Genomic DNA, 14,659 nt, shown 5'->3' on the forward strand with positions numbered 1-14,659 from the left:
GGGACATGGTTTGACCCCCTTAGGAAAGTGCTATCATCATGAAACGTTCAGATCACTTACAACTCAATAGATTCTACCTTCCTGTAACGTTTCAGCCTGATTGGACCTTGTTTTCACACAAATGAACCCAGAATGATGTGAATTTATGCTTCGTGCAACATAATTCTGGGTGCCATTTAAAAACCATAAGTGCTAATGACTCCATTCCTTTTTGGGGTAATGGGGGCTGTTAATTGGAGTACTCTAAAACAAACCTGACCTCTCTAGGGTATTCAGAAGCCAAGTTATAATCCCACAAATGTGTAACTGGACTACTTCTTTAAAGTGACACCAGGGCCGGTGACCTTTGGGATATGGTTTGACCCCCTATAGGAATGTGCGATCATCATGAAACGTTCAGATCACTTACAACTCAATAGATTCTACCTTCTTGTAATGTTTCAGCCTGATTGGACCTTGTTTTCACACAAATGGACCCAGAATGATGTGAAATTGTGCTTCGTGCAACATAATTCTGGGTGCCATTTACAAACCATAAGTGCTAATGACTCCATTCCTTTTTGTGGTTGTAGGGGCTGTTGATTGGAGTACACTAAAACAAACATGATCTCTCTAGGACATTCAGAAGCCAAGTTATAAGCCCACAAATGTGTAACTGGACTACTTTAAATTGACACCAGATCCGGTGACCTTTGGGACATGGTTTGACCCCCTTAGGAAAGTGCTATCGTCATGAAACGTTCAGATAAATTACAACTCAATAGATTCTACCTTCCTGTAACGTTTCAGCCTGATTGGACCTTGTTTTCACACAAATGAACCCAGAATGATGTGAATTTATGCTTCGTGCAACATAATTCTGGGTGCCATTTAAAAACCATAAGTGCTAATGACTCCATTCCTTTTTGGGGTAATGGGGGCTGTTAATTGGAGTACTCTAAATTAAACCTGACCTCTCTAGGATATTCAGAAGCCAAGTTATGAGCCCACAAAGGTGTAACTGCACTACTTCTTTAAAGTGACACCAGGCCTGGTGACCTTTGGGACATGGTTTGACCCCCTATAGGAATGTGCGATCATCATGAAAGGTTCAGATCACTTAGAACTCAAAAGATTCTACCTTCTTGTGACGTTTCAGCCTGATTGGACCTTGTTTTCACACAAATGGACCCAGAATGATGTGAAATTGTGCTTCGTGCAACATATTTCTGGGTGCCATTTACAAACCATAAGTGCTAATGACTCCATTCCTTTTTGTGGTTGTAGGGGCTGTTGATTGGAGTACACTAAAACAAACATGATCTCTCTAGGACATTCAGAAGCCAAGTTATATGCCCACAAATGTGTAACTGGACTACTTATTTAAAGTGACACCAGATCCGGTGACCTTTGGAACATGGTTTGACCCCCTTATGAAAGTGCTATCATCATGAAACGTTCAGATCACTTACAACTCAATAGATTCTACCTTCCTGTAACGTTTCAGCCTGATTGGACCTTGTTTTCACACAAATGAACCCAGAATGATGTGAAATTGTGCTTCGTGCAACATAATTCTGGGTGCCATTTAAAAACAATAAGTGCTAATGACTCCATTCCTTTTTGGGGTAATGGGGGCTGTTAATTGGAGTACTCTAAATTAAACCTGACCTCTCTAGGATATTCAGAAGCCAAGTTATAAGCCCACAAAGGTGTAACTGCACTACATCTTTAAAGTGACACCAGGCCCGGTGACCTTTGGGACATGGTTTGACCCCCTATAGGAATGTGCGATCATCATGAAACGTTCAGATCACTTACAACTCAATAGATTCTACCTTCTTGTAAGGTTTCAGCCTGATTGGACCTTGTTTTCACACAAATGGACCCAGAATGATGTGAAATTGTGCTTCGTGCAACATAATTCTGGGTGCCATTTACAAACCATAAGTGCTAATGACTCCATTCCTTTTTGTGGTTGTAGGGGCTGTTGATTGGAGTACACTAAAACAAACATGATCTCTCTAAGACATTCAGAAGCCAAGTTATAAGCCCACAAATGTGTAACTGGACCACTTCTTTAAATTGACACCAGATCCGGTGACCTTTGGGACATGGTTTGACCCCCTTAGGAAAGTTCTATCATCATGAAACGTTCAGATCACTTACAACTCAATAGATTCTACCTTCTTGTAACGTTTCAGCCTGATTGGACCTTGTTTTCACACAAATGGACCCAGAATGATGTGAAATTGTGCTTCGTGCAACATAATTCTGGGTGCCATTTACAAACCATAAGTGCTAATGACTCAATTCCTTTTTGTGGTTGTAGGGGCTGTTGATTGGAGTACAATAAAACAAACCTGACCTCTCTAGGACATTCAGAAGCCAAGTTATAAGCCCACAAATGTGTAACTGGACTACTTCTTTAAATTGACAACAGATCCGGTGACCTTTGGGACATGGTTTGACCCCCTTAGGAATGTGCGATCATCATGAAATGTTCAGATCACTTACAACTCAATAGATTCTACCTTCTTGTAACGTTTCAGCCTGAATGGACCCTGTTTTCACACAAATGGACCCAGAATGATGTGAAATTGTGCTTCGTGCAACATAATTCTGGGTGACATTTACAAACCATAAGTGCTAATGACTCCATTCCTTTTTGTGGTTGTAGGGGCTGTTGATTGGAGTACACTAAAACAAACCTGATCTCTCTAGGACATTCAGAAGCCAAGTTATAAGCCCACAAATGTGTAACTGGACTACTTCTTTAAATTGACACCAGATCCGGTGACCTTTGGGATATGGTTTGACCACCTTAGGAAAGTGCTATCATCATGAAACGTTCAGATCACTTACAACTCAATAGATTCTACCTTTCTGTAACGTTTCAGCCCTATTGGACCTTGTTTTCACACAAATGAACCCAGAATGATGTGAAATTGTGCTTCGTGCAACATAATTCTGGGTGCCATTTAAAAACCATAAGTGCTAATGACTCCATTCCTTTTTGTGGTTGTAGGGGCTGTTGATTGGAGTACAATAAAACAAACCTGACCTCTCTAGGGCATTCAGAAGCCAAGTTATAAGCCGACAAAGGTGTAACTGGACTACTTCTTTAAAGTGACACCAGATCTGGTGACCTTTGGGACATGGTTTGACCCCCTTAGGAAAGTGCTATCATCATGAAACGTTCAGATCACTTACAACTCAATAGATTCTACCTTCCTGTAACGTTTCAGCCTGATTGGACCTTGTTTTCACACAAATGAACCCAGAATGATGTGAAATTGTGCTTCGTGCAACATAATTCTGGGTGCCATTTAAAAACCATAAGTGCAAATGACTCCATTCCTTTTTGGGGTAATGGGGGCTCTTAATTGGAGTACTCTAAAACAAACCTGACCTCTCTAGGGTATTCAGAAGCCAAGTTATAATCCAACAAATGTGTAACTGGACTACTTCTTTAAAGTGACACCAGGGCCGGTGACCTTTGGGACATGGTTTGACCCCCTATAGGAATGTGCGATCATCATGAAACGTTCAGATCACTTACAGCTCAATAGATTCTACCTTCTTGTAACGTTTCAGCCTGATTGGACCTTGTTTTCACACAAATGGACCCAGAATGATGTGAAATTGTGCTTCGTGCAACATAATTCTTGGTGCCATTTACAAACCATAAGTGCTAACGACTCAATTCCTTTTTGTGGTTGTAGGGGCTGTTGATTGGAGTACACTAAAACAAACCTGATCTCTCTATGACATTCAGAAGCCAAGTTATAAGCCCACAAATGTGTAACTGGACTGCTTTAAATTGACACCAGATCCGGTGACCTTTGGGACATGGTTTGACCCCCTTAGTAAAGAGCTATCGTCATGAAACATTCAGATCACTTACAACTCAATAGATTCTACCTTCCTGTAACGTTTCAGCCTGATTGGACCTTGTTTTCACACAAATGAACCCAGAATGATGTGAAATTATGCTTCGTGCAACATAATTCTGGGTGCCATTTAAAAACCATAAGTGCTAATGACTCCATTCCTTTTTGGGGTAATGGGGGCTGTTTATTGGAGTACTCTAAATTAAACCTGACCTCTCTAGGATATTCAGAAGCCAAGTTATATGCCCACAAATGTGTAACTGGACTACTTTAAATTGACACCAGATCTGGTGACCTTTGGGACATGGTTTGACCCCCTTAGGAAAGTGCTATCGTCATTAAACGTTCAGATCACTTACAACTCAATAGATTCTACCTTCCTGTAACGTTTCAGCCTGATTGGACCTTGTTTTCCCACAAATGGACCCAGAATGATGTGAAATTGTGCTTCGTGCAACATAATTCTGGGTGCCATTTAAAAACCATAAGTGCTAATGACTCCATTCCTTTTTGGGGTAATGGGGGCTGTTAATTGGAGTACTCTTAATTAAACCTGACCTCTCTAGGATATTCAGAAGCCAAGTTTTAAGCCCACAAAGGTGTACCTGCACTACTTCTTTAAAGTGACACCAGGCCCGGTGACCTTTGAGACATGGTTTGACCCCCTATAGGAATATGCGATCATCATGAAACGTTCAGATCACTTACAACTCAATAGATTCTACCTTCTTGTAACGTTTCAGCCTGAATGGACCTTGTTTATACACAAATGGACCCAGAATGATGTGAAATTGTGCTTCGTGCAACATAATTCTGGGTGCCATTTACAAACCATATGTGCTAATGACTCCATTCCTTTTTGAGGTAATAGGGGCTATTAATTGGAGTACTCTAAAACAAACCTGACCTCTCTAGGATATTCAGAAGCCAAGTTATAAGCCCCCAAATGTGTAACTGGACTACTTCTTTAAAGTGACACCAGGCCTGGTGACCTTTGGAACATGGTTTTACCCCCTATAGGAATGTGCGATCATCATGAAACGTTCAGATCACTTACAACTCAATAGATTCTACCTTCTTGTTACGTTTCAGCCTGATTGGACCTTGTTTTCACACAAATGGACCCAGAATGATGTGAAATTGTGCTTCGTGCAACATAATTCTGGGTGCCATTTACAAACCATAAGTGCTAATGACTCCATTCCTTTTTGTGGTTGTAGGGGCTGTTGATCGGAGTACACTAAAACAAACCTGAACTCTCTAGGACATTCAGAAAGCAAGTTATAAGCCCACAAATGTGTAACTGGACTACTTCTTTAAATTGACACCAGATCCGGTGACCTTTGGGACATGGTTTGACCCCCTTAGGAAAGTGCTATCACCATGAAACGTTCAGATCACTTACAACTCAATAGATTCTACCTTCCTGTAACTTTTCAGCCTGATTGGACCTTGTTTTCACACAAATGAACCCAGAACTATGTGAAATTGTGCTTTGTGCAACATAATTCTGGGTGCCATTTAAAAACCATAAGTGCTAATGACTCCATTCCTTTTTGAGGTAATAGGGGCTGTTAATTGGAGTACTCTAAAACAAACCTGACCTCTCTAGGATATTCAGAAGCCAAGTTATAAGCCCACAAATGTGTAACTGGACTACTTCTTTAAAGTGACACCAGGCCCGGTGACCTTTGGGACATGGTTTGACCCCCTATAGGAATGTGCGATCATCATGAAAAGTTCAGATCACTTACAACACAATAAATTCTACCTTCTTGTAACGTTTCAGCCTGATTGGACCTTGTTTTCACACAAATGGACCCAGAATGATGTGAAATTGTGCTTCGTGCAACATAATTCAGGGTGCCATTTACAAACCATAAGTGCTAATGACTCCATTCCTTTTTGTGGTTGTAGGGGCTTTTGATTGGAGTACATTAAAACAAACCTGATCTCTCTAGGATATTCAGAAGCCAAGTTATAAGCCCACAAAGGTGTAACTGGACTACTTCTTTAAAGTGACACCAGGCCCGGTGACCTTTGGGACATTGTTTGACCCCCTATAGGAATGTGCGATCATCATGAAACGTTCAGATCACTTACAACTCAATAAATTCTACCTTCTTGTAACGTTTCAGCCTGATTGGACCTTGTTTTCACACAAATGGACCCAGAATGATGTGAAATTGTGCTTCGTGCAACATAATTCTGGGTGCCATTTACAAACCATAAGTGCTAATGACTCAATTCCTTTTTGTGGTTGTAGGGGCTGTTGATTGTAGTACATTAAAACAATCCTGATCTCTCTAGGATATTCAGAAGCCAAGTTATAAGCCGACAAAGGTGTAACTGGACTACTTCTTTAAAGTGACACCAGATCTGGTGACCTTTGGGACATGGTTTGACCCCCTATAGGAATGTGCGATCATCATGAAACGTTCAGATCACTTACAACTCAATAGATTCTACCTTCTTGTAACGTTTCAGCCTGATTGGACCTTGTTTTCACACAAATGGACCCAGAATGATGTGAAATTGTGCTTCGTGCAACATAATTCTGGGTGCCATTTACAAACCATAAGTGCTAATGACTCCATTCCTTTTTGTGGTTGTAGGGGCTGTTGACTGGACTACACTAAAACAAACATGATCTCTCTAGGACATTCAGAAGCCAAGTTATAAGCCCACAAATGTGTAACTGGACCACTTCTTTAAATTGACACCAGATCCGGTGACCTTTGGGACATGGTTTGACCCCCTTAGGAAAGTGCTATCATCATGAAACGTTCAGATCACTTACAACTCAATAGATTCTACCTTCCTGTAACGTTTCAGCCTGATTGGACCTTGTTTTCACACAAATGAACCCAGAATGATGTGAATTTATGCTTCGTGCAACATAATTCTGGGTGCCATTTAAAAACCATAAGTGCTAATGACTCCATTCCTTTTTGGGGTAATGGGGGCTGTTAATTGGAGTACTCTAAAACAAACCTGACCTCTCTAGGGTATTCAGAAGCCAAGTTATAATCCCACAAATGTGTAACTGGACTACTTCTTTAAAGTGACACCAGGGCCGGTGACCTTTGGGATATGGTTTGACCCCCTATAGGAATGTGCGATCATCATGAAACGTTCAGATCACTTACAACTCAATAGATTCTACCTTCTTGTAATGTTTCAGCCTGATTGGACCTTGTTTTCACACAAATGGACCCAGAATGATGTGAAATTGTGCTTCGTGCAACATAATTCTGGGTGCCATTTACAAACCATAAGTGCTAATGACTCCATTCCTTTTTGTGGTTGTAGGGGCTGTTGATTGGAGTACACTAAAACAAACATGATCTCTCTAGGACATTCAGAAGCCAAGTTATAAGCCCACAAATGTGTAACTGGACTACTTTAAATTGACACCAGATCCGGTGACCTTTGGGACATGGTTTGACCCCCTTAGGAAAGTGCTATCGTCATGAAACGTTCAGATAAATTACAACTCAATAGATTCTACCTTCCTGTAACGTTTCAGCCTGATTGGACCTTGTTTTCACACAAATGAACCCAGAATGATGTGAATTTATGCTTCGTGCAACATAATTCTGGGTGCCATTTAAAAACCATAAGTGCTAATGACTCCATTCCTTTTTGGGGTAATGGGGGCTGTTAATTGGAGTACTCTAAATTAAACCTGACCTCTCTAGGATATTCAGAAGCCAAGTTATGAGCCCACAAAGGTGTAACTGCACTACTTCTTTAAAGTGACACCAGGCCTGGTGACCTTTGGGACATGGTTTGACCCCCTATAGGAATGTGCGATCATCATGAAAGGTTCAGATCACTTAGAACTCAAAAGATTCTACCTTCTTGTGACGTTTCAGCCTGATTGGACCTTGTTTTCACACAAATGGACCCAGAATGATGTGAAATTGTGCTTCGTGCAACATATTTCTGGGTGCCATTTACAAACCATAAGTGCTAATGACTCCATTCCTTTTTGTGGTTGTAGGGGCTGTTGATTGGAGTACACTAAAACAAACATGATCTCTCTAGGACATTCAGAAGCCAAGTTATATGCCCACAAATGTGTAACTGGACCACTTATTTAAAGTGACACCAGATCCGGTGAACTTTGGGACATGGTTTGACCCCCTTATGAAAGTGCTATCATCATGAAACGTTCAGATCACTTACAACTCAATAGATTCTACCTTCCTGTAACGTTTCAGCCTGATTGGACCTTGTTTTCACACAAATGAACCCAGAATGATGTGAAATTGTGCTTCGTGCAACATAATTCTGGGTGCCATTTAAAAACCATAAGTGCTAATGACTCCATTCCTTTTTGGGGTAATGGGGGCTGTTAATTGGAGTACTCTAAATTAAACCTGACCTCTCTAGGATATTCAGAAGCCAAGTTATAAGCCCACAAAGGTGTAACTGCACTACTTCTTTAAAGTGACACCAGGCCCGGTGACCTTTGGGACATGGTTTGACCCCCTATAGGAATGTGCGATCATCATGAAACGTTCAGATCACTTACAACTCAATAGATTCTACCTTCTTGTAAGGTTTCAGCCTGATTGGACCTTGTTTTCACACAAATGGACCCAGAATGATGTGAAATTGTGCTTCGTGCAACATAATTCTGGGTGCCATTTACAAACCATAAGTGCTAATGACTCCATTCCTTTTTGTGGTTGTAGGGGCTGTTGATTGGAGTACACTAAAACAAACATGATCTCTCTAGGACATTCAGAAGCCAAGTTATAAGCCCACAAATGTGTAACTGGACCACTTCTTTAAATTGACACCAGATCCGGTGACCTTTGGGACATGGTTTGACCCCCTTAGGAAAGTTCTATCATCATGAAACGTTCAGATCACTTACAACTCAATAGATTCTACCTTCTTGTAACGTTTCAGCCTGATTGGACCTTGTTTTCACACAAATGGACCCAGAATGATGTGAAATTGTGCTTCGTGCAACATAATTCTGGGTGCCATTTACAAACCATAAGTGCTAATGACTCAATTCCTTTTTGTGGTTGTAGGGGCTGTTGATTGGAGTACAATAAAACAAACCTGACCTCTCTAGGACATTCAGAAGCCAGGTTATAAGCCCACAAATGTGTAACTGGACTACTTCTTTAAATTGACAACAGATCCGGTGACCTTTGGGACATGGTTTGACCCCCTTAGGAATGTGCGATCATCATGAAACGTTCAGATCACTTACAACTCAATAGATTCTACCTTCTTGTAACGTTTCAGCCTGAATGGACCCTGTTTTCACACAAATGGACCCAGAATGATGTGAAATTGTGCTTCGTGCAACATAATTCTGGGTGCCATTTACAAACCATAAGTGCTAATGACTCCATTCCTTTTTGTGGTTGTAGGGGCTGTTGATTGGAGTACACTAAAACAAACCTGATCTCTCTAGGACATTCAGAAGCCAAGTTATAAGCCCACAAATGTGTAACTGGACTACTTCTTTAAATTGACACCAGATCCGGTGACGTTTGGGACATGGTTTGACCCCCTTAGGAAATTTCTATCATCATGAAACGTTCAGATCACTTACAACTCAATAGATTCTACCTTCTTGTAACGTTTCAGCCTGATTGGACCTTGTTTTCACACAAATGGACCCAGAATGATGTGAAATTGTGCTTCGTGCAACATAATTCTGGGTGCCATTTACAAACCATAAGTGCTAATGACTCAATTCCTTTTTGTGGTTGTAGGGGCTGTTGATTGGAGTACAATAAAACAAACCTGACCTCTCTAGGACATTCAGAAGCCAAGTTATAAGCCCACAAATGTGTAACTGGACTACTTCTTTAAATTGACAACAGATCCGGTGACCTTTGGGACATGGTTTGACCCCCTTAGGAATGTGCGATCATCATGAAATGTTCAGATCACTTACAACTCAATAGATTCTACCTTCTTGTAACGTTTCAGCCTGAATGGACCCTGTTTTCACACAAATGGACCCAGAATGATGTGAAATTGTGCTTCGTGCAACATAATTCTGGGTGACATTTACAAACCATAAGTGCTAATGACTCCATTCCTTTTTGTGGTTGTAGGGGCTGTTGATTGGAGTACACTAAAACAAACCTGATCTCTCTAGGACATTCAGAAGCCAAGTTATAAGCCCACAAATGTGTAACTGGACTACTTCTTTAAATTGACACCAGATCCGGTGACCTTTGGGATATGGTTTGACCACCTTAGGAAAGTGCTATTATCATGAAACGTTCAGATCACTTACAACTCAATAGATTCTACCTTTCTGTAACGTTTCAGCCCTATTGGACCTTGTTTTCACACAAATGAACCCAGAATGATGTGAAATTGTGCTTCGTGCAACATAATTCTGGGTGCCATTTAAAAACCATAAGTGCTAATGACTCCATTCCTTTTTGTGGTTGTAGGGGCTGTTGATTGGAGTACAATAAAACAAACCTGACCTCTCTAGGGCATTCAGAAGCCAAGTTATAAGCCGACAAAGGTGTAACTGGACTACTTCTTTAAAGTGACACCAGATCTGGTGACCTTTGGGACATGGTTTGACCCCCTTAGGAAAGTGCTATCATCATGAAACGTTCAGATCACTTACAACTCAATAGATTCTACCTTCCTGTAACGTTTCAGCCTGATTGGACCTTGTTTTCACACAAATGAACCCAGAATGATGTGAAATTGTGCTTCGTGCAACATAATTCTGGGTGCCATTTAAAAACCATAAGTGCAAATGACTCCATTCCTTTTTGGGGTAATTGGGGCTCTTAATTGGAGTACTCTAAAACAAACCTGACCTCTCTAGGGTATTCAGAAGCCAAGTTATAATCCCACAAATGTGTAACTGGACTACTTCTTTAAAGTGACACCAGGGCCGGTGACCTTTGGGACATGGTTTGACCCCCTATAGGAATGTGCGATCATCATGAAACGTTCAGATCACTTACAGCTCAATAGATTCTACCTTCTTGTAACGTTTCAGCCTGATTGGACCTTGTTTTCACACAAATGGACCCAGAATGATGTGAAATTGTGCTTCGTGCAACATAATTCTTGGTGCCATTTACAAACCATAAGTGCTAACGACTCAATTCCTTTTTGTGGTTGTAGGGGCTGTTGATTGGAGTACACTAAAACAAACCTGATCTCTCTATGACATTCAGAAGCCAAGTTATAAGCCCACAAATGTGTAACTGGACTGCTTTAAATTGACACCAGATCCGGTGACCTTTGGGACATGGTTTGACCCCCTTAGTAAAGAGCTATCGTCATGAAACATTCAGATCACTTACAACTCAATAGATTCTACCTTCCTGTAACGTTTCAGCCTGATTGGACCTTGTTTTCACACAAATGAACCCAGAATGATGTGAAATTATGCTTCGTGCAACATAATTCTGGGTGCCATTTAAAAACCATAAGTGCTAATGACTCCATTCCTTTTTGGGGTAATGGGGGCTGTTTATTGGAGTACTCTAAATTAAACCTGACCTCTCTAGGATATTCAGAAGCCAAGTTATATGCCCACAAATGTGTAACTGGACTACTTTAAATTGACACCAGATCTGGTGACCTTTGGGACATGGTTTGACCCCCTTAGGAAAGTGCTATCGTCATTAAACGTTCAGATGTCTTACAACTCAATAGATTCTACTTTCCTGTAACGTTTCAGCCTGATTGGACCTTGTTTTCACACAAATGGACCCAGAATGATGTGAAATTGTGCTTCGTGCAACATAATTCTGGGTGCCATTTAAAAACCATAAGTGCTAATGACTCCATTCCTTTTTGGGGTAATGGGGGCTGTTAATTGGAGTACTCTTAATTAAACCTGACCTCTCTAGGATATTCAGAAGCCAAGTTTTAAGCCCACAAAGGTGTACCTGCACTACTTCTTTAAAGTGACACCAGGCCCGGTGACCTTTGAGACATGGTTTGACCCCCTATAGGAATATGCGATCATCATGAAACGTTCAGATCACTTACAACTCAATAGATTCTACCTTCTTGTAACGTTTCAGCCTGAATGGACCTTGTTTATACACAAATGGACCCAGAATGATGTGAAATTGTGCTTCGTGCAACATAATTCTGGGTGCCATTTACAAACCATAAGTGCTAATGACTCCATTCCTTTTTGAGGTAATAGGGGCTATTAATTGGAGTACTCTAAAACAAACCTGACCTCTCTAGGATATTCAGAAGCCAAGTTATAAGCCCCCAAATGTGTAACTGGACTACTTCTTTAAAGTGACACCAGGCCTGGTGACCTTTGGAACATGGTTTTACCCCCTATAGGAATGTGCGATCATCATGAAACGTTCAGATCACTTACAACTCAATAGATTCTACCTTCTTGTTACGTTTCAGCCTGATTGGACCTTGTTTTCACACAAATGGACCCAGAATGATGTGAAATTGTGCTTCGTGCAACATAATTCTGGGTGCCATTTACAAACCATAAGTGCTAATGACTCCATTCCTTTTTGTGGTTGTAGGGGCTGTTGATCGGAGTACACTAAAACAAACCTGAACTCTCTAGGACATTCAGAAAGCAAGTTATAAGCCCACAAATGTGTAACTGGACTACTTCTTTAAATTGACACCAGATCCGGTGACCTTTGGGACATGGTTTGACCCCCTTAGGAAAGTGCTATCACCATGAAACGTTCAGATCACTTACAACTCAATAGATTCTACCTTCCTGTAACTTTTCAGCCTGATTGGACCTTGTTTTCACACAAATGAACCCAGAACTATGTGAAATTGTGCTTTGTGCAACATAATTCTGGGTGCCATTTAAAAACCATAAGTGCTAATGACTCCATTCCTTTTTGAGGTAATAGGGGCTGTTAATTGGAGTACTCTAAAACAAACCTGACCTCTCTAGGATATTCAGAAGCCAAGTTATAAGCCCACAAATGTGTAACTGGACTACTTCTTTAAAGTGACACCAGGCCCGGTGACCTTTGGGACATGGTTTGACCCCCTATAGGAATGTGCGATCATCATGAAAAGTTCAGTTCACTTACAACTCAATAAATTCTACCTTCTTGTAACGTTTCAGCCTGATTGGACCTTGTTTTCACACAAATGGACCCAGAATGATGTGAAATTGTGCTTCGTGCAACATAATTCAGGGTGCCATTTACAAACCATAAGTGCTAATGACTCCATTCCTTTTTGTGGTTGTAGGGGCTTTTGATTGGAGTACATTAAAACAAACCTGATCTCTCTAGGATATTCAGAAGCCAAGTTATAAGCCCACAAAGGTGTAACTGGACTACTTCTTTAAAGTGACACCAGGCCCGGTGACCTTTGGGACATTGTTTGACCCCCTATAGGAATGTGCGATCATCATGAAACGTTCAGATCACTTACAACTCAATAAATTCTACCTTCTTGTAACGTTTCAGCCTGATTGGACCTTGTTTTCACACAAATGGACCCAGAATGATGTGAAATTGTGCTTCGTGCAACATAATTCTGGGTGCCATTTACAAACCATAAGTGCTAATGACTCAATTCCTTTTTGTGGTTGTAGGGGCTGTTGATTGTAGTACATTAAAACAATCCTGATCTCTCTAGGATATTCAGAAGCCAAGTTATAAGCCGACAAAGGTGTAACTGGACTACTTCTTTAAAGTGACACCAGATCTGGTGACCTTTGGGACATGGTTTGACCCCCTATAGGAATGTGCGATCATCATGAAACGTTCAGATCACTTACAACTCAATAGATTCTACCTTCTTGTAACGTTTCAGCCTGATTGGACCTTGTTTTCACACAAATGGACCCAGAATGATGTGAAATTGTGCTTCGTGCAACATAATTCTGGGTGCCATTTACAAACCATAAGTGCTAATGACTCCATTCCTTTTTGTGGTTGTAGGGGCTGTTGATTGGACTACACTAAAACAAACATGATCTCTGTAGGACATTCAGAAGCCAAGTTATAAGCCCACAAATGTGTAACTGGACCACTTCTTTAAATTGACACCAGATCCGGTGACCTTTGGGACATGGTTTGACCCCCTTAGGAAAGTGCTATCATCATGAAACGTTCAGATCACTTACAACTCAATAGATTCTACCTTCCTGTAACGTTTCAGCCTGATTGGACCTTGTTTTCACACAAATGAACCCAGAATGATGTGAATTTATGCTTCGTGCAACATAATTCTGGGTGCCATTTAAAAACCATAAGTGCTAATGACTCCATTCCTTTTTGGGGTAATGGGGGCTGTTAATTGGAGTACTCTAAAACAAACCTGACCTCTCTAGGGTATTCAGAAGCCAAGTTATAATCCCACAAATGTGTAACTGGACTACTTCTTTAAAGTGACACCAGGGCCGGTGACCTTTGGGATATGGTTTGACCCCCTATAGGAATGTGCGATCATCATGAAACGTTCAGATCACTTACAACTCAATAGATTCTACCTTCTTGTAATGTTTCAGCCTGATTGGACCTTGTTTTCACACAAATGGACCCAGAATGATGTGAAATTGTGCTTCGTGCAACATAATTCTGGGTGCCATTTACAAACCATAAGTGCTAATGACTCCATTCCTTTTTGTGGTTGTAGGGGCTGTTGATTGGAGTACACTAAAACAAACATGATCTCTCTAGGACATTCAGAAGCCAAGTTATAAGCCCACAAATGTGTAACTGGACTACTTTAAATTGACACCAGATCCGGTGACCTTTGGGACATGGTTTGACCCCCTTAGGAAAGTGCTATCGTCATGAAAC

The sequence above is a fragment of the Nothobranchius furzeri genome, chromosome 10, assembly GCF_043380555.1.
Source record: "Nothobranchius furzeri strain GRZ-AD chromosome 10, NfurGRZ-RIMD1, whole genome shotgun sequence".
NCBI lineage: Eukaryota > Metazoa > Chordata > Actinopteri > Cyprinodontiformes > Nothobranchiidae > Nothobranchius > Nothobranchius furzeri.